General features: G+C 43.3%; 1 protein-coding gene across 1 annotated transcript in view; it reads right to left on the bottom strand.

The window, feature by feature from the left end:
- LOC132381196 (neuron navigator 1-like) overlaps positions 1-18,327 on the bottom strand; it is a 752,075-nt gene that overhangs the window by 46,830 nt on the left and 686,918 nt on the right. The window contains exon 36 of the mRNA XM_059950487.1: positions 1,044-1,155. The gene's annotated coding sequence lies outside the window, so the exon portion shown is untranslated. The remainder of the gene's footprint in view (positions 1-1,043; positions 1,156-18,327) is intronic.

The raw sequence follows: 18,327 nt of genomic DNA, 5'->3' as shown, positions 1-18,327 counted from the left end.
TTGATGAAGCTTCCGTGAAATCGGGGGAGCATTGGTTTCCTCTCCCCAATGTTAGTTAAAAGCGGTTTTCTGTGATTCCAGCCACAGATTCCAATCCCGGAATCTAACGCACATGGCTTCCTTCAGAATGGGTTCCCGCTGCCTCTCGTGTCTTCTTGGTGCATCTGAGGGGACTGTCCCCCTGAGACTCTCCTTTATACTTCCTCACGGGGTCGCAGGTGTCAATCAGGTTGGGATGATGCAATCTCTCTCTCAACCAGCCCACCTTGCCCGAGGGCTTTTCACGTGGTCTCCATGAGACAATAGTCGCTGTCATCTTATTCTGTATCCCGGGTGGGACGTGCAATTTGGCACATTTCTCTCTCTCTCTCACTTCCTGGGTCTACTGACCCCCCTCCCCCCTCAACGGGTGCTCTTGCGATTCTCACAAAGGAGGGGGCTGGGATCATAACAGTCCAACCTCTCATTATAGCACATGCCCTTTAATTAAAGGCAATGTCCTGGTAAACCTCTTCTGCACCTTCACCAAAGACTTGACATCCTCCCCTATGATGGAGAGACCAGAACTGATGCACTACTCCAGGTGCCACCAAACTAGAGTTTTATAAAGCTGCAAAATAGCTTCCTGACTTTTGAACTCAATGCCTCAATTAATAAAGGAAAGCATGCCATAAGCTTTCTTAACCATCCTGTCAACCTGGGTCTTGTCCTTAACAGTGTACTCCCTCTTTATATTTAACCTATCAAGGTGCATCTCTATCTGCCATTTCTCCTTCCATATCTGAAATGGTCGATATCAATCACGCTGTATTCTTTGCCAGTCTTCTAACCTATCCACAACACCACCAGTCTTCATATCATCTGCAGACTTATTAACCCACCCACCTGCATTATCATCCAGGTCATTTACATATATTATAAATAATAGAGGTCCCAGTACAGATTCCTGTGGAACACCACTAATCACAGACCTCCAGTCCCTACAACCACTACCCTTTATCTTCAAAAGGCAAGCCAATTCTGAATATAATCAGCCAACTCACCATGAATCCCAAGCATCTTAATCTTCTAGATGAGTCTCCCATGAGGGACCTTGTCAATCGCTTTACTAAAATCCGTGTAGACTACATCCACAGCTCTACCTTCATCAGTCACCTTGTCAAAAAGATCAAATGAGTTAGTAAGACATGACTTGACCAACACAAAGCCATGCTGGTTCTCCCTAATTAGGCCATAGTTTTCCAAATGCTCATAAATCCTCTCCCTAAGAATTCTCTCCGTAAACATCCCTACCATTGACCTAAAACCCATCTGTCTATAGCTTTCAGGATTATCCTGGTTTCCTTGAATAATTGAATAGCATTAGTTCCTTGCCAGTCCCCCAGGAACTTGCCTGTGGTTAGCAAGGACATAAAGATATTGATCAATCTCTTCTCTTGCCCTAACTAGAGTATATCCCTTTAGTCCCTGACTTATCTACCTTACTGCCCTTTAAGAAAACCAACACTACCTTCTCCTTTACCTTAAAATCCCCTAGCACATCAATACGCTTGGCACTGATCTCCCTGTCCTCCACATCCTTCTCCTTGGTAAGGACATGGAGGACAGCGACACCTCACCCTGATCCTCCACATCCAATAAAATGTTCCCCCCTTTATTGTTGAGTGGTCCCATCCTCTGCGTAGTGACCCTCTTCCTCCTGATGTATGTATAGTATAGAACATACTGTGATTCTCTATAATCTTATCTGCCAGAAATATTTGATGGGCCCACCAAGCTTTACTAATTCCCTTCCTCTGTTCTTCTCTGGCCTCTTTATAGTCCTCAAGGGCTCTGTTTGGTTCTAGCTCCTTAATTTTAACACACTTTTTCTTGTTCTTCTAACTAAATTCATCACCACTCTTGCCATCCTTGTCCTTACATCTGACAGGAACATACCTATCCTGTACACCGTGTACTTGGTCTTTAAACACCCTCCACATGATAGATGTGGACTTGCCCAAAAGCAGCTGTCCCAATTAACTCTCCCTAGTTCCTACCTAATATTCTCATAATTTATCCTACTCCAATTTCATACCGTCCTGCAAGGTGTATACTTATCCTTAGAGTCATAGAAAACTACAGCATAAAACAGGCCCTTTGGCCCATCTAGTCTGTGCTGAACCTTTTAAACTGTCTAGTCCCATCCAACTGCACCTAGACCATAGACCTCCATACTGCTCCCATCCACATACATATCTAAACTTAACTTAAATGTTGAAAAAGAAATCACATCACCACTTGCACTGGCAGATCGTTCCATACTCTCACTACTCAGTGAGTGAAGAAGTTTCCCCTCATGTTGCCCTCAAATTTTTACATTCTCAGGAATAAAGTTCTATCCTAATCAATATTTCCTTATAACTAAGGTCCTCCAGTCCCAGTAACATCCTTGCAAATTTTCTCTGTACTCTTTCAATCCTGTAGGTGGGTGACCAAAACTGCACATAATATTCCAAATTAGGCTTCACCAATGTCTTATATAACTTCGACATAGCAACCCATCTTCTGTTCTCAATACTCTATGAAGACCAATATGACAAAAGCTTTCTTTACAACCCTACTTACCTGTGATACCACTTTCAATAAATTATTCACCTGTATTCACAAATTCCCTTGTTGGAACGCACTCCTCAGTGCCCTACCACTCACTGGTTAGTAATCCCAAAGTGACCTCACACCTGTCTGCACTAAACTGAACCAGCCATTTTTCAAGCTGGTCTAGATCCCACTGAAAGCTCTGATAGTCTTCCTTGCTGTCCACTACTTCTCTAATCTTGATGACATCTGCAAATTTGCTGATCCAAATAATCACATTACCATCCAGATCATTGATATAGATGACAAACAACTGACCAAGCACCGATCCCTGCAGCCCTCCACCAGTCACGGGCATCAAGTCAGAGAGGTAACCCTCTGCGACCACTCTCTGGCTTCTCCAATTTACTACCTCATCTTGAATGCCAAGCGATTGAACCGTCTTGACCAACTCCCTTGTGGGACCTTGACAAGTGCTGAAGTCCACGTAGACAACATCCACTGCCTTGCCGTCATCCACTTTCTTGGTAACTTCCTCGAAAAACTCTAGAAGATTAATTAGACACAACCTAGCATGCACAAAGCATGACTGTCCCTGATCAATCCCTGTCAATCCAAATACTCATATATCCGGTCCCATAGAATACCTTCCAGTCACTTCCCCACTACTGACGCCCAGCTCACTGAGCTGTCATTTCCTGCTTTATTCTTAGAGCCTTTCTTAGTGGAACAACATTATCTACCCTCAAACCTCTGGGTCTCAGCTGTCATTGAGGGTGATTTCAATATGTCTGCTGGGGCCCCTGAAAATCCTGCACTTGCAAGGATGTGTCCAAGGAAGCACCTTGTCAGGCCCTGGGGATTTGTCCACCCTGATTTGCCTCAAGACAGCAAACCCCTCCTCTGTAATTTGTATAAGGTCCATGGCCTTACCTATAGCTACCTTAAAACTTAAGGAGCAGTTGTCACTGCTTCCTAACTTCTCACCCACTGAAAGGTCGGTCACCTGGCCAGGCCTTTCACCAGTTCCAGTGCAGCCCCTCCTCTTCTTGGACTATTTACACATTGAGTTAAGAAACCCTCCTGGTTGCATCTAACAAATTCTACCCCATCCAAACCTCTTGCACTAAGAAGGTCACAGTTTACATTAGGGAAGCTGAAACCTCCCTTGACAAAAAACCAATTGTTTTAACACCTTTTCTAACCTGCCTGCTTATCTGTTCCTCAATGTCCCAGTAGCTACTGGGAGATCTGTTGTAAAATCCCATCAAAGTGCATGGACCCTTCCTATTTTTGAGTTTTTCCCATATCGACTCAGAGAATGAGCCCTCCATTATGGCTTTCTGAGTGCGGCCGCGATGTTATCCCTGGACAGTAGTGTCTTCCCCACCCACTCTATCTTTTCCGAAACATCGAAACCCTGGGATGTTAATCACACATACCTATCCCTCTCTCAGCGAAGTCTCTGTAATGGCCACAACGTCATAGTTCCATAAAATGTAGAAAGTCTACAGCACATTTCAGGCCCTTCGGCCCACAATGTTGTGCTGACCATGTCACCTACTCCAGAAGCTGCCTAGAATTTCCCTACCGCATAGCCCTCTATTTTCCTAAGCTCCATGTACCTATCTAAGAGCCTCTTAAAAGACCCTATTTTATCCACCTCCACTACCTTTGCTGGCAGTGCATTCCATGCACCCTGACAATTTCACCTCTGACACCCCCCCCCCCCCGTACCTACTTCCAAGCTCCTTAAATCATGCCCTCTCATGTTAGCCATTTCAGCCCTGGGAAAAAGCTTCTAGCTATCCACATGATTAATGCCTCTCATCATCTTATACACCTCTATCAGTCACCTCCCATACTCTGTCACTCCAAGGAGAAAAGGCCGAGTTCACTCAATCAATTCTCATGAGGTATGCTCTCCAATCCAGACAACATCCTTGTAAATCTCCTCTGCACTCTCTTTATAGCATCAACATCCTTCCTGTAGTGAGGTGACCAGAACTGAACACAGTACTCCAGGTGGGGTCTGACCAAGATCTTATATCACTGTAACATTACCTCACGGCTCTTGAACTCAGTCCCACAGCTAATGAAGCCCAATGCAACATACACCTTCTTAACCACACTGCCAACTTGTGCAGCAGCTCTGAGTGTCCTGTGGACACAGACCCTAATATCTCACTGATCCATGCTCTAAGTTCATCACCTTTACCCATAATACTCATAGAATTAAAGTACACGCAATTCAAACTATCAGTCTGTCCCATCATATCTATTACTTTGCTCCTGTCTATTTTTACCCCTCCTGACACCTGCCTTCCTCTCCATCCCTCCCCTCTCTGGCCTGCTTCTCTGGTTCCCATTCCCTTGTCCAACTCCTTTAAACCCTCCTGAATAGCATAAGCAAATCTCCTGGCCTGAATATTGATTACCCTCCAGTGCAAACCGACCCTCACTTATAAATCACTTCTGCCCCAGAAAGGGTCCAATGATCCAAGAATCTGAACCCCTACTCCCACTTCCATTTATCTATCTGTACTATAATCCTATTCCTGCCCTGACCAACACAAAGCACTAGGAGTAATCCAGAGATACTACCTCGGAGGTCCTGATTCCAAACTCCCTATACTCACTGCGCAGGACTCCCTCTCCCTTTTCTATCTATGTCATTGGTGCCTGCTCACCCTCCCTCCTGAGAATCTTCTGCAGCTACTCTGAGACATCCTAGACACTAGCACCTAGGAGGCAACACACCATCCTGGTGCCTCTTTCACGGTCACAGAACCTCCTGTGCATCCCCCTGACTATTCAGCCTCCCATCACAATCGCTCTGCCTGAGCCTGGGAGCTGGCCACAGTGCCCCCTGACCTACCCGGCTCTGCTGCTGGGCCTGGATAGGTCATTGTTACCAACTGCAATAGATTACACCTGGACTCTGGTTTTGATGTTGAAACCACTATCTTTATTAGTAACTACTTATAATGTAGTAACTTAAACCAAGAAAAACAGAAGTTAACAGTGTTATGTGTATATATGTGTAAATATAACTCCCAAACTATATTGAGCTTGGGTGGAGTGGGGAGAATAGGTGGGTGGCTTAGAGTTTTGAGATGGTAAAGTAGGAAAGTCCGGTAATCCATGAAATAAATGATGGGAGAGAGATATTTGTAATCCAGGTTGTAACAGAGAGAAAAGTTAAGTACGGAGTATTCCACAGGTTCCACGCTGGAAATGAGTTAACAGTCACCGCAGATCTTGTCCGTCATATCGTTAGAAATCCACATACAAATTATCACCGAAAGTGACCTGGCACAGGGATATCATCTTCCAGTGGTTACCACACCACATACCCAGGAAAGGGCTACACAAGCAGTCCCACAAGATATCCCGAAATCCACTCCTATGGATTATACGGAGTGACAGACACCCATACTGGAGCAAACTTGCCCCAGCAGTTCATAGTTCCAAGTGTTGCGAAGACTGCGAGAGTAGCTGTTTTCTCTCTCTCTCTCTCTCTCTCTCTCAATCTGCACAGACTGCAAAAGCCTGTGACTAACGTCACTGTCCCGCCTCACTTAGGCGCTCTTAAAGCAACAGTCCACAGTAAACGAAACCTGCAGGTTTGTAACTGTTACCCCTCCCAGCTGTATCCAAAGGGGTATACTTGTTGCCACAGGGGAACATGTGCTTACCCCTTCTCCTGGTGGTCACTTCTCTATTACCTGAAGCCTGCGCTCTGGGTGTGATCACCACTCATTCTTCTAAACTCTAGTATGTTCAGGCCCAGAAATATAAAACTTTTTTTATGTCAAAATAAACTTTATCCATAATAAAAAAAATTTCCAAGAGGAATACATGCAATGCCTTTGCTTTTCATTCTTACACTCACAGACAATTCATTAAGTGGTGTTCTTAAAACGAATAGCCTGTTGCCACTGATATGACCCCCTGGAGTGATACACTACTACTACAATTGAGAACTTCCTCACCCACCCTGGCCCCTCCTGTCCAATAGCAGAAGAAACCCATACTGAGATCCCTTGCGGTGACTGCCCCAGGCCTCACAGCATAGACAGAAACCTGAAACGTGTCAGCCAGCAGTACTCCTCTCAACGAGCTTGCAGACCAACACATTTCCGGATGCCCAAGGGTGTGTTTCACCCCTAGATCCATCAAGCACTCCTCGCACCCTTTCATTCCTGGGATCATTCTCGAAACTTCCTCTGGACCCTCGCCAACGCCAAGACGTACTTTCTTACATATGGGACCTATTACTGCTCACAGCATTCCAATTACAGTCTAAGTTATATGCCCAACCTTATTTTTTTACAAAATCTGACAGAAATACGCAGCTTTTGTTTCTCAGCCCCGAAACAGTCTGAGGCCAAAGCAGAAACGAGGTGGTAATCTGATAAAGCCGAACAACAAAAAGCTATTGCATGCTAAACATCAGACGCAGTTGTGGCTGGCCCATAGTCAACGGAACAGTCCCCTCACACGCAGAGGTGAATGACGATGGACAATTAAACAGCTGCTGAGAGAAACCGCCATGAGTACTCTGGTTCTAAATGAATACACAACCCAGGAAAGAGGTGGAAGTGATCACAACCCCCTCAAACAGATCAGTGGATCATACAACCCAGCCTCCTCCTGAGCCCTCCATCACCAAAGACACCTCACCAGACAACTTGATTCAGATGAGCTCCAAAAGATGCTAAAAGCTCTGTAGCTGGACAACAGTCCATTGGTGATGACTGCCTACAAACTAGATTTACCTGTAAGTGAGCAGTACGATTATTTATAAACCTGCATCTATCCTAACATTCGCCCTGGATGATGTTCATAACATGCACACCAAAGGCAGTATTGCAGTCTTTTTGCAATCACTAGCAAAGCTTTAGAAAATGTTGTCAGTTATGCAAAGGAATGGCCAATCCATTTCAAACACAGTGAGATTCAGTTCCTACAGGACAATTTAGTTCCAGATTTCATTGTAAAGCAGTCGAAAATGGAAGCAGTAATGAAGACTAGGCTTCAATTTCATACTAATGACTGCTGCATTCAATTCTATGTGTGTTTCCTCGGGAAATGAAGCGGTGTGTTCATACGCGTAAAGTGTTCAGGCTTGGGTTGATCAGTGGCAGACCCCGAGCGCAAAGCAATGCCCATCAGTAACAGAGTGAAGTGTAATCACCACGCTGTGTTGTCAGCGACATTATCAGCTCATCATAATCAGCACCCAGGCATCCCATACGGGACCATGCACATCATACATAGTGCCTGTGTGTCAAAGATTGGCTATTTCGTGGTGATTGTTTCCCCAACCTTCCAAGCATCTACAAGATACCAATCAAGTGTCTGGCTGAATTTATTCAAGAGCAATCCTTGCTGCAGCTTATAAAGAAACTGCAATGAATTACAACAGTAAAGCCCAGGTATAGATCCGTGCCAAAGGTGAACCTCCATAAAGATCAACATGCAGGACATAAGCCAAACTTTTTAGCTAAATGTTTCATAAACGCTTCACCGTGTGGATGATAGCAAGCACAGGAGGACAGCTCATTCCCATCTTGTCATGGGCTGCACATCTTGGCATTTTAACCATACTGTGTAAATAGATATGTTGTCTTAAGTAGTGTGGGAGATCAGAAAATGAAAGGAACGGAGCTTATTGGAAAAAAAAACACAATATTGAAAACTAAAAATTTAAAGTGAATAAATACAAAAGAAAAAAAATCAGTTTATAAGGCCACCTTTACTTTCTGTTCATCTTACACATCATCTTCACATACTGTATACCAGTTTCTTCTCTTATCTCTCTACAGTATTAGGAAGACATGTTCCTTGACTTATTAAACATTTTTTTGCCTTTTAATTCATTTATTGTTGCTGTGGAATGGTTTTTAAAAGAAACAATAACAGAGGAGGAATGACCAGGGCCCCACCGATGTCCGGAGAAAGTAGCGATACTAATGACAGCAGCACACACTCAGCTGCTGCCAGTCGGAGAGCTGCTCTGAACAACAGACTGAATCATGGTCTGGATTGTATATATAGGTCGCGCTGAAAGTGCACAAAAATAAAATGAATTAGAAGCCAGTCACCAACAAGAACAATTCCATGGAAGTAAGTGAATTTCCCGACATGGGAGATATGTTCACAACAGGGGGAGATTGACAAGAAGCCAACACAGTATTGTAGAGCCAGACAACATGGATACACGTCCAACAGCTGCCAAGTCTGTGCCAACTATCTAGCACTCCTCTCCATCGTTCAAGTTCAGTTTATTGTCATTCAACCGTACATGTGCATACCATCAAATGAAACAACATTCCTTGGGACCAAGATGCACAACACAGTACACACCAAATTTCTCAGCATGTTGTTATGTGCCTTAAAATGTCAGAAGCCCATGATCAGAATAGAATCATGACCTAAAGACTTCCCATAATAAATGTCTGTGATCCTGAGAATTTTACACCAAAGGTGCTATCAGATAATAAATGCAAAACCTTTTTCTTGGATGATAAGAAGGAAAATGTTGCAAGGCCTTGGCCAAGAGTGAAAAATATCATGCGATACACTACGTGGAACCATGCTTTGCTGAACGCCATCCTGTAAGCAGAAGGGATCAGCCCTCAGAGAGTAGTAAATAGAGTGGTGGTGTGACACGGGACACCTTCACCAGGCCAGCCACAAAATGACAACAAAGAAGAGATCACTATGTGCTATTTGGCCGCGAGGTGATTAAGTTATTAAATCTCCTGCTGTCTAACTGTACCTCGGTTTACTCAGACCATAACCAGTGAAGTATGCGATAATAGTGTCATTTTATGTTTCACCGTCCATGAATATTAATTCGTAAACAAACTGAAAGATGATTTACAAGGCATTGAGCTGGAGAATCTTTTGTTGTGGTTTTAACTGACTGGACTAGCCACGCTGTTGGCATTCAAGCTCTTATTGATGTAAGTAGCTGCAGGCAGCATAATAAAATGCCACCAGAGTTGTATCCTTTTCACAAGCAGTTCATCTGTTCAATGTCACACAGCTCTAGTTATTTATTATCTAATCAAGCAGAGACAAGCAGTTAGGTGAACCAAATTCCAGGCTTGTTACTTTAATATCATGACTTTAAAAGGTTTGAGATCACAAATTAATTTAGTTCTTTTTGAATGGTCCCTGCGTGCCAGTATAATTGATGCCCCAGTACATTTAAAGTGAAATGTTTAGCACTGGGACTCACAACAACTCTACAAAGTCCTGCTCACGGGATATTTCAGTTTCTTTCAAATAAAACCAGTCAACATATTCCAATACTTTTGCTGCAAACCTCGTGAATAATCAAGCATTTTTCTTTGTGATTGATTGCACTATGAACAGGAGCTGTTGTTCTCCAAAGCTCATCTGATTTATTTTGCAGCTCAAGATGACCTGTTTAATTTCACCTCCCTATTTGGAAAGGAATATAAACAGATGTCCCATTACCCAAGAGCAGATTTTGAAAATGCTTTACAAAACTGCAACAAAATATGCATTTCCAAGGGTTTATTTCTTTACATCGTAAGTTAAATTACTTTCAGAGGACTTGACCTCCTGGTTTTGACCATTTTGTTTTTAAATGGCATTACCATCGAATTATTTTATCTCATGGTTCTGAGGCTTCTTGAAATTATTTTACAGACACAAGGTGCACTGCAAACTTACACTTTGCTTGTTATTTCAAGAAGATGAAGGGGGTAGCAATTTATTTTTGACCAAAGTCACCTCCACATTTATAATATATTATAGATGAAGTTTGACCTGTTAAGTATAAGCCAGTTTTAACTTGCTAAGTATTTGCCCCAATTTCCAACATATGGACTTCCTTTGTCAACACTGAGCATCCTTAGGAGGCAAAGGAAAACGAGGAATCAATCCTTCATTGTCTCACAATAGACGCTAGTGCCAGAACTATCAGAATTTAGGAGTTTGGCTCCCTCTAGTGCATGTGTGCAAAATTACACCTAATCTATCGGCCGGAAAACACTGGCTTTTAAGTAAAACATAATTTGAAATTTAAAAAATGAAAAGAACATAAAAATAATTTATTGGTGAGAAATTGTTAATTATAATGTTATTGATACTGAAGAAACAGAAGCAGGAGGCGATTATTAAGGTCTGTTTGCTTGTTCCACCATTCACTGAGATCATAACTGCCCTTTCACCTCACCCCCAGTTTGCTGTATTAAACCCAGTGCGTCCTTAACAACTAGAACACTATTGATCTCTGTCTTAAATATGCTGTGTGACTGAGCTTCCAAATATCCACTGGGTCAGAAGTTCCAAAGATCCACCAGCTTTTGGGTAAAAAAAGTTCCTCTGACTTGTGATCATGAACCTGGCTCTGAACACATTTACTCTGGGAAGTATCAACTCTATATCAGATGCTGGAAATCTGAAATTAAAACAGAAAATACTGGGGACACTCAGTAGGTCAGATAGCATTTGTGGAAAGAAAGAAAACAGGGCTAATATTCCTACATGTATATATAAATAAGTTGCCTTAAGAATTGTGGGAGTGTAGAAAATGAAAGGAAGGGAATTTGCTCCAAAAAGAAAATAAGAAGCAAGAAAAGTCAAAGTGAATAAATACAAAAAGGTAAATATATCTGAAAGGCTGACTTTACCCCAGACATCCCACCTCTCCCAGAAGTTCCAGGAGTCTCCCACATATTGATAGCTGCTCCCTGATGCCTGCAAATTATATACAATAGCCTGGAAATCGTTGAGCATAACCTGCCATTCCAAGTGTGTAAGCGCACAGGTGAGCTATTCAGGAGAATGTTTCCTGATTCAAAAATAGCAAAAAACTATGCAAATCTGCCGAGCAAGCCTCATCACAGTACGAAAGTTTGCGAAATAAATAGAAAAGCTATTTGCATCAGCATTTGGCTATTAGCATTGAGACTGACAACAAAATACTCAACAAGGAAAAAAAAATATGTGTGTGTGTGTGTGTGTGTGTGTGTGTGTGTGTGTGTGTGTGTGTGTGTGAATAGTTTCATTATGTGATCAAATAAAATATTGTGTTCTTTCATAATCAAATGCCCTGTGAACATACACCTTTGGAGGTCGACTGGGGTGGAGGGGGGAAGGGATTGCTGGGGTAGAGGTGATTGTGCTACCTCCCTGAAGTGAGTTTTTGCAGAGCGGGATGTCTGTTACCCTCAGCTGATTTTATACAACCTTCTTACATCGCTATTGCTTTCTTTGTTTCTGTTGAAAGTCTCTCTACAATATTAACAAAAATGTTCCTTGGCCTTTAATCTCCATTTCTACTGAGGGGTGGTTTTTGAAAGAAAATATAGTAGAGATTAATCGATGGAGCCTCATCTACCAGCTGGAAAATGCAACATTACTAATGATATCAACACACCCTCAACTGCTGCCAGTCAGAATGGTATTTTGGAAAATATATTGACTCCCCATTCCTCGTCCAGAGCTTGCTCTGAAGGCTGATGTTTCAGGTGCAAAATTCCACATCACTTAATGAAAAGCTATAATAATTGAGTATGTTTCAATAAAATCACCTCTAATTCGTTTACACTTGACAGAGCTCAGATCTGAAATGTTCTCACGTGACCATCTCTCATTCTTGGAATTAATCTGCTGAACCTCTGCTGTGCTCCGTCTGTCGCAATTATTTCCTCCCTTAAGCATAGAGATCAGTCCTGTTCCAGACCCAATCCCCCTTAGGCCTCTAATTGGAGCAGAGGAGATTTACCAGGATGCTGCCAGGTCTTGAAGGCGTGTCTTACAAAGATAGGTTGAGCGAGCTAGGGATTTACTATTTGGAGTGAGGGAGGATGAGAGGTGACTTGGTAAAGATGTACCTTTATGAGGCATAGTTGGAGTGTATAGCCAGAGACTTTTTTTCCGGGGGCGACAATGGGTAATATAAGGGGGTATAATTTTAAGGTGATTGGGGGAAGTATAGCGGACATATCACAGGTAAGTTCTTTACAGAGAGAGGTAAGTGCGTAGAGTGCTCTGCCAGGGGTGAAGGTAGAGGCAGATACATCAGGGGCATTTGGGAAACTCTTTGAAATGTATGTGGAAGAAAGAAAAATGGGAGGTTATGTAAGAGGGAAGGGATATCAAGCAGTAGTAAATCAAGGCAGCCACACTTGCTGTGTTGTCTGAAGACATATTGCCACTCATGCACTCTTCAGTTCTGATCCATGGTGGGTAGTTTTCTGACTCACCTGCTCTGTGAGTTGTTTAAAGGTATAGCAATCACATGAGGGTTGTTAGAGGTAATGAGAGACTTTAAACTATTGTGGAAGGGGGATGCGAACAAGTGCAGAGAGACAGAGGGGTTTAAAATGAGGGTAGAAGCAAAAGGTAGTAAGGTGAAAAGTAAAAGTGGCAGGCAGGCAAATCCAGGGCAAAAAGCAAAAACAGCCACTTTTCAACATAATTGTATAAAGGCTAAGCGTGTTGTAAAAGCAAGCCTGAAAGCTTTGTGTGTCAATGCAAGGAGCATTCGTAACAAGATGGATGAATTGAATGTACAGAGAGTTATTAATGAATATGATACAGTTGGGATCACAGAGACATGGCTCCAGGGTGACCAAGGATGGGAGCTCAACATCCAGGGATATTCAATATTCAGGAGGGATAGACAGGAAAGAAAAGGTGGGGTAGCATTGATGGTTAGAGAGGAGATTAACACAATAGAAAGGAAGGACGATGTGGAATCGATATGGGTAGAGCTGCATAACACTAAGGGGCAGAAAACGCTGGTGGGAGTTGTGTACAGGCCACCTAACAGTAGTAGTGAGGCTGCGGCTGGCATTAAACAGGAAATTAGAAATGCGTGCAATAAAGGAACAGTAGTTATAATGGGTGACTTCAATCTACATATAGATTGGGTGAACCAAATTGGTAAGGGTGCTGAGGAAGAGGATTTCTTGGAATGTAGGCGGGATGGTTTTCTGAACCAACATGTCGAGGAACCATCTAGAGAGCAGGCCATTCTAGATCGGGTATTGAGCAATGAGGAAGGGTTAGTTAGCAATCTTGTCATGCGAGGCCCCTTGGGTAAGAGTGACCATAATATGGTGGAATTCTTCATTAAGATGGAGAGTGACATAGTTAATTCAGAAACAAAGGTTCTGAACTTAAAGAAGGGTAACTTTGAAGATATGAGATGTGAATTAGCTAAGATAGACTGGCAAATGATACTTAAAGGGTTGACGGTGGATATGCAATGGCAAATATTTAAAGATCGCATGGATGAACTACAACAATTGTTCATCCCAGTTTGGCAACAGAATAAACCAGGGAAGGTAGTGCACCCATGGCTGACAAGGGAAATTAGGGATAGTATCAAATCCAAAGAAGAAACATATAAATTAGCAAAAAAAAAAGTGGCACACCTGAGGACTGGGCGAAATTCAGAGACCAGCAGAGGAGGACAAAGGGCTTATTTAGGAAAGGGAAAAAAGATTATGAGAGAAAGCTGGCAGGGAACATAAAAACTGACTGTAAAAGCTTTTATAGATATGTGAAAAGAAAAAGATTGGTCAAGACAAATGTAGGTCCCTTACAGTCAGAAACAGGTGAATTGATCATAGGGAACAAAGACATGGCAGACCAATTGAATAACTACTTTGGTTTTGTCTTCACTAAGGAGGACATAAATAATCTTCCGGAAATAGTAAGGGACCAAGGGTCTAGTGAGATGGAGGAACTGCAGGAAATACATGTTAGTAGGGAAGTGGTGTTAGGTAAATTGAAGGGATTAAAGGCAGATAAATCCTCAGGGCCAGATGGTCTGCATCCCAGAGTGCTTAAGGAAGTAGCCCAAGAAATAGTGGATGCATTAGTGATAATTTTTCAAAACTCCTTAGATTCTGGATAAGTTCCTGAGGACTGGAGGATGGCTAATGTAACCCCACTTTTTAAAAAAGGAGGGAGAGAAAAACCGGGGAATTATAGACCGGTTAGTCTGACATTGGTGGTGGGGAAAATGCTAGAGTCAGTTATCAAAGATGTGATAACAGCACATTTGGAAAGAGGTGAAATCATCGGACAAAGTCAGCATGGATTTGTGAAAGGAAAATCATGTCTGACGAATCTTATAGAATTTTTTGAGGATGTAACTGGTTTAGTGGATGGGGGAGAGCCAGTGGATGTGGTATATTTAGATATTCAAAAGGCTTTTGACAAGGTCCCGCACAGGAGACTAGTGTGCAAACTTAAGCACACTGTACTGGGGGTATGGTATTGATGTGGATAGAGAATTGGTTGGCAGACAGGAAGCAAAGAGTGGGAGTAAACGGGACCTTTTCAGAATGGCAGGCAGTGACTAGTGGGGTACCACAAGGCTCAGTGCTGGGACCCCAGTTGTTTACGACATATATTAATGATTTAGACGAGGGAATTAAATGCAGCATCTCCAAGTTTGCGGATGACACGAAGCTGGGCGGCGGTGTTAGCTGTGAGGAGGATGCTAAGAGGATGCAGGGTGACTTGGATAGGTTAGGTGAGTGGGCAAATTCATGACAGATGCAATTTAATGTGGATAAATGTGAGGTTATCCACTTTGGTTGCAAGAACAGGAAAACAAATTATTATCTGAACGGTGGCCAATTACGAAAAGGGGAGATGCAACGAGACCTGGGTGTCATTGTCCACCAGTCATTGAAGGTGGGCATGCAGGTACAGCAGGCGGTGAAAAAGGCAAATGGTATGTTGGCATTCATAGCAAAAGGATTTGAGTACAGGAGCAGGGAGGTTCTACTGCAGTTGTACAAGGCCTTAGTGAGACCGCACCTAGAATATTGTGTGCAGTTTAGGTCCCCTAATCTGAGGAAAGACATTCTTGCCATAGAGGGAGTACAGAGAAGGTTCACCAGATTGATTACTGGGATGGCAGGACTTTCATATGAAGAAAGACTGGATTGACTAAGCTTATACTCACTGGAATTTAGAAGATTGAGGGGGAATTTTATTGAAACGTATAAAATTCTAAAAGGATTGGACAGGCTAGATGCAGGAAAATTGTTTCTGATGTTGGGGAAGTCCAGAACGAGGGGTCACAGTTTAAGGATAAAGGGGAAGCCTTTTAGGACCGAGATGAGGAAAAACTTCTTCACATAGAGAGTGGTGAATCTGTGGAACTCTCTGCCACTGGAAACAGTTGAGGCCGGTTCATTGGCTATATTTAAGGGGAAGTTAGATATGGTCCTTGTGGCTAAAGGGATCGGGGGTATGGAGAGAAAGCAGGTACAGGGTTCTGAGTTGGATGATCAGCCATGATCATACTGAATGGCGGTGCAGGCTCGAAGGGCCAAATGGCCTACTCCTGCACCTATTTTCTATGTTTCTGTGAGAGAGTCATTAGTCTTTTCCATACATGAATGGAGGTGTCAACTGTTGTGGAGAGGCTGGGGTAGAGACATTTGGACTGTATTGTAAGTAATTGATCAGTGGTGTCGTATCTCAACCCTCTGTTCAGGGATGGGTTTTCCATTTTGACAAAGATAGCTTCTTTAACCCATCACCTGTTCTCCCTGTCCAAAATGTGCAAATTGTTGTGATCTAAGAAGTGTCCCTTGTCTTTTAGGTGTAGATCTACAGCCAAAGCTTGGCTTGAAATGTTAGCCCTTCTATGTTGGGCCAACCGTTTGTGAAGTGGTTGTTTTGTCTCGCTGATAACAGATCTGTGCAGTGTTGCACTGGATAGCCTCTACAATATTGGTCTGCTTATATTTGGGTGTAGAGATCCTCAGGGTGGGCGACTTTGTGTCTGAATATGTTTGAAAAACACAGGGATTTGGTGTTAGTTGAAAACCCTGAGTTTCACTGAAACTCCAGCTACATATGGGATGACTATGCTCTCCCAACTGCTTTGCTCCTGCTGGTCTGATGTCCCTGCTGTCTTGATGAAGATCCAGTCAGGGTAGCCGCAAGCTTTCAAGACTTCTCTCAAATACTTGTGCCCTGTAATGTTGGTAGGCACATTCTCAGTGCGGTGATGTAATGTTCTGATAACTCCCAACTTATGTTCTAACGGGTGATGAGAGTCAAACTGTAGATACTGATCTGGTGGGCTGGTTTCTTGTAAACTTTGATATCTAGTTGTCCATCTTCTTTGACAAGTACTGCACAGTCTAAAGAGGCCAGAGATATACAATGAATTGGATGACTGAGAACCTTCATAGGAAAGAGATAGATTTATCTCAGAGTAAGTTAAAAGGTCGGTACAACATTGTGGGTCAACGGGCCTATATTCTGCTGTAATGTTCTATGTTTAACAGGTTTCATATTCAAATCCTCTTGCAAACAAGTCTAAGATATTGTTTACCATCTTAATTACCTGTTGAATGTGCCTGTTAATGTCCAGTCATCTGCTCACGGGGAAGACAAGGAATTCTCTGCACATCATATTTCGATTTCTCACAATTAAAAATTACCCCACCGACTTCAATCATTTGTCACGGTCCCGATTGTTAATCTCCTAATTGCCCCTATTCTCGTTTGATTATGCTTTGATTCCAATCGTTAATTTCCCATTTACTGCTAATTCCCTTAATGACAGCACACCTGGTCTCCTTCAAGAAATGCAGTATAAGAACCCCGGGGTCACAACCACTGGTTGCCAGTTTGTTGGTTTATTCCCGTGTGATAACTTCATTTCCTGACCACTTAGAACCATGAGTTCTGATGAAGGGTTTCGGCCCGAAACGTCGTCACTACCTCCTCTCATAGATGTTGTCTGGCCTGCTGAGTTCTGCCAGCATTTTGTGTTTTTAGTTCTAAGTTCAGCTCCAGTTTCAAGATATTCCATAAAAACCCTGTCTCCATGTTGAGATTCCTCCTGTTTACTGTTCAACGTTCACATCTGCGTCCACATCCCCAACTCAATCTCTGTGCCTGTGTCCTGCACTTGTGTTCTCCTCATTCGCCCTGTGCAACAGAACAAACTGGCCATAATGATCCCAGCGGACTCAAATCCCCTGCAACAAGCCCTCGCCAGCCAGGGATCCCTACTGGGCCTGCACGATCAGCTGCTCCAGGATGTCACAGAGAACCTCTGTTCCCTGTCAGTGAACGGAAAAAAGGTCAATGAACAGGTCGACCGAGTATCTATTCATCTTACCCCATTGACTCCGGGAACTCTGTCTGACCAACCCAGACAGCCTGTTGTGGTGATGCCCAATGTGTCGACAACACAACCACTAAGAGAGCCACATGTACCTGAACCAGAACCCTACGCTGGGGGTCTGGGGAAGTGCCAGGCCTTTCTGTTGCAATGCTCCTTGGTGTTTGATCATCCACGAACGCTTACATCATGGGGTTGTTGCGAGGAACTACCTTACCATGGGCCACCGCGATTTGGGATAATCAGCCAGAGACCTACTCTTCATTCCCCACCCTTGTCTCAGAAATGAAGAAGATTTTTGACCATCCCATCCACAGTAAAGATGCCGCTAAGCCTCCATCAGGGCTGATGCAGTGTTGCCGAATACTTTGTGCAGTTCCAGACGCTAGTGGCGGACTCGGGGTGGAATGATGAGGCACTCCAGAAGGCATTTCCAAGGCCTGTGTGACATGATAAAGTTGGCAGCTAGGGATGACACTAACAGCCTGGATTCATTGATCTCCCTAGCCACCAGGCTGGACAACCGACTTCGAGAAGGTCAGAGAGAGAGGACTGGCCGACCGACAGCTTTGGTCACCCCATGGCACGTT

This window comes from Hypanus sabinus, chromosome 25 (genome assembly GCF_030144855.1).
Source record: "Hypanus sabinus isolate sHypSab1 chromosome 25, sHypSab1.hap1, whole genome shotgun sequence".
NCBI lineage: Eukaryota > Metazoa > Chordata > Chondrichthyes > Myliobatiformes > Dasyatidae > Hypanus > Hypanus sabinus.
Note: the sequence above shows the minus strand (reverse complement) of the source record. Positions and strands in the feature narration are given on the sequence as shown.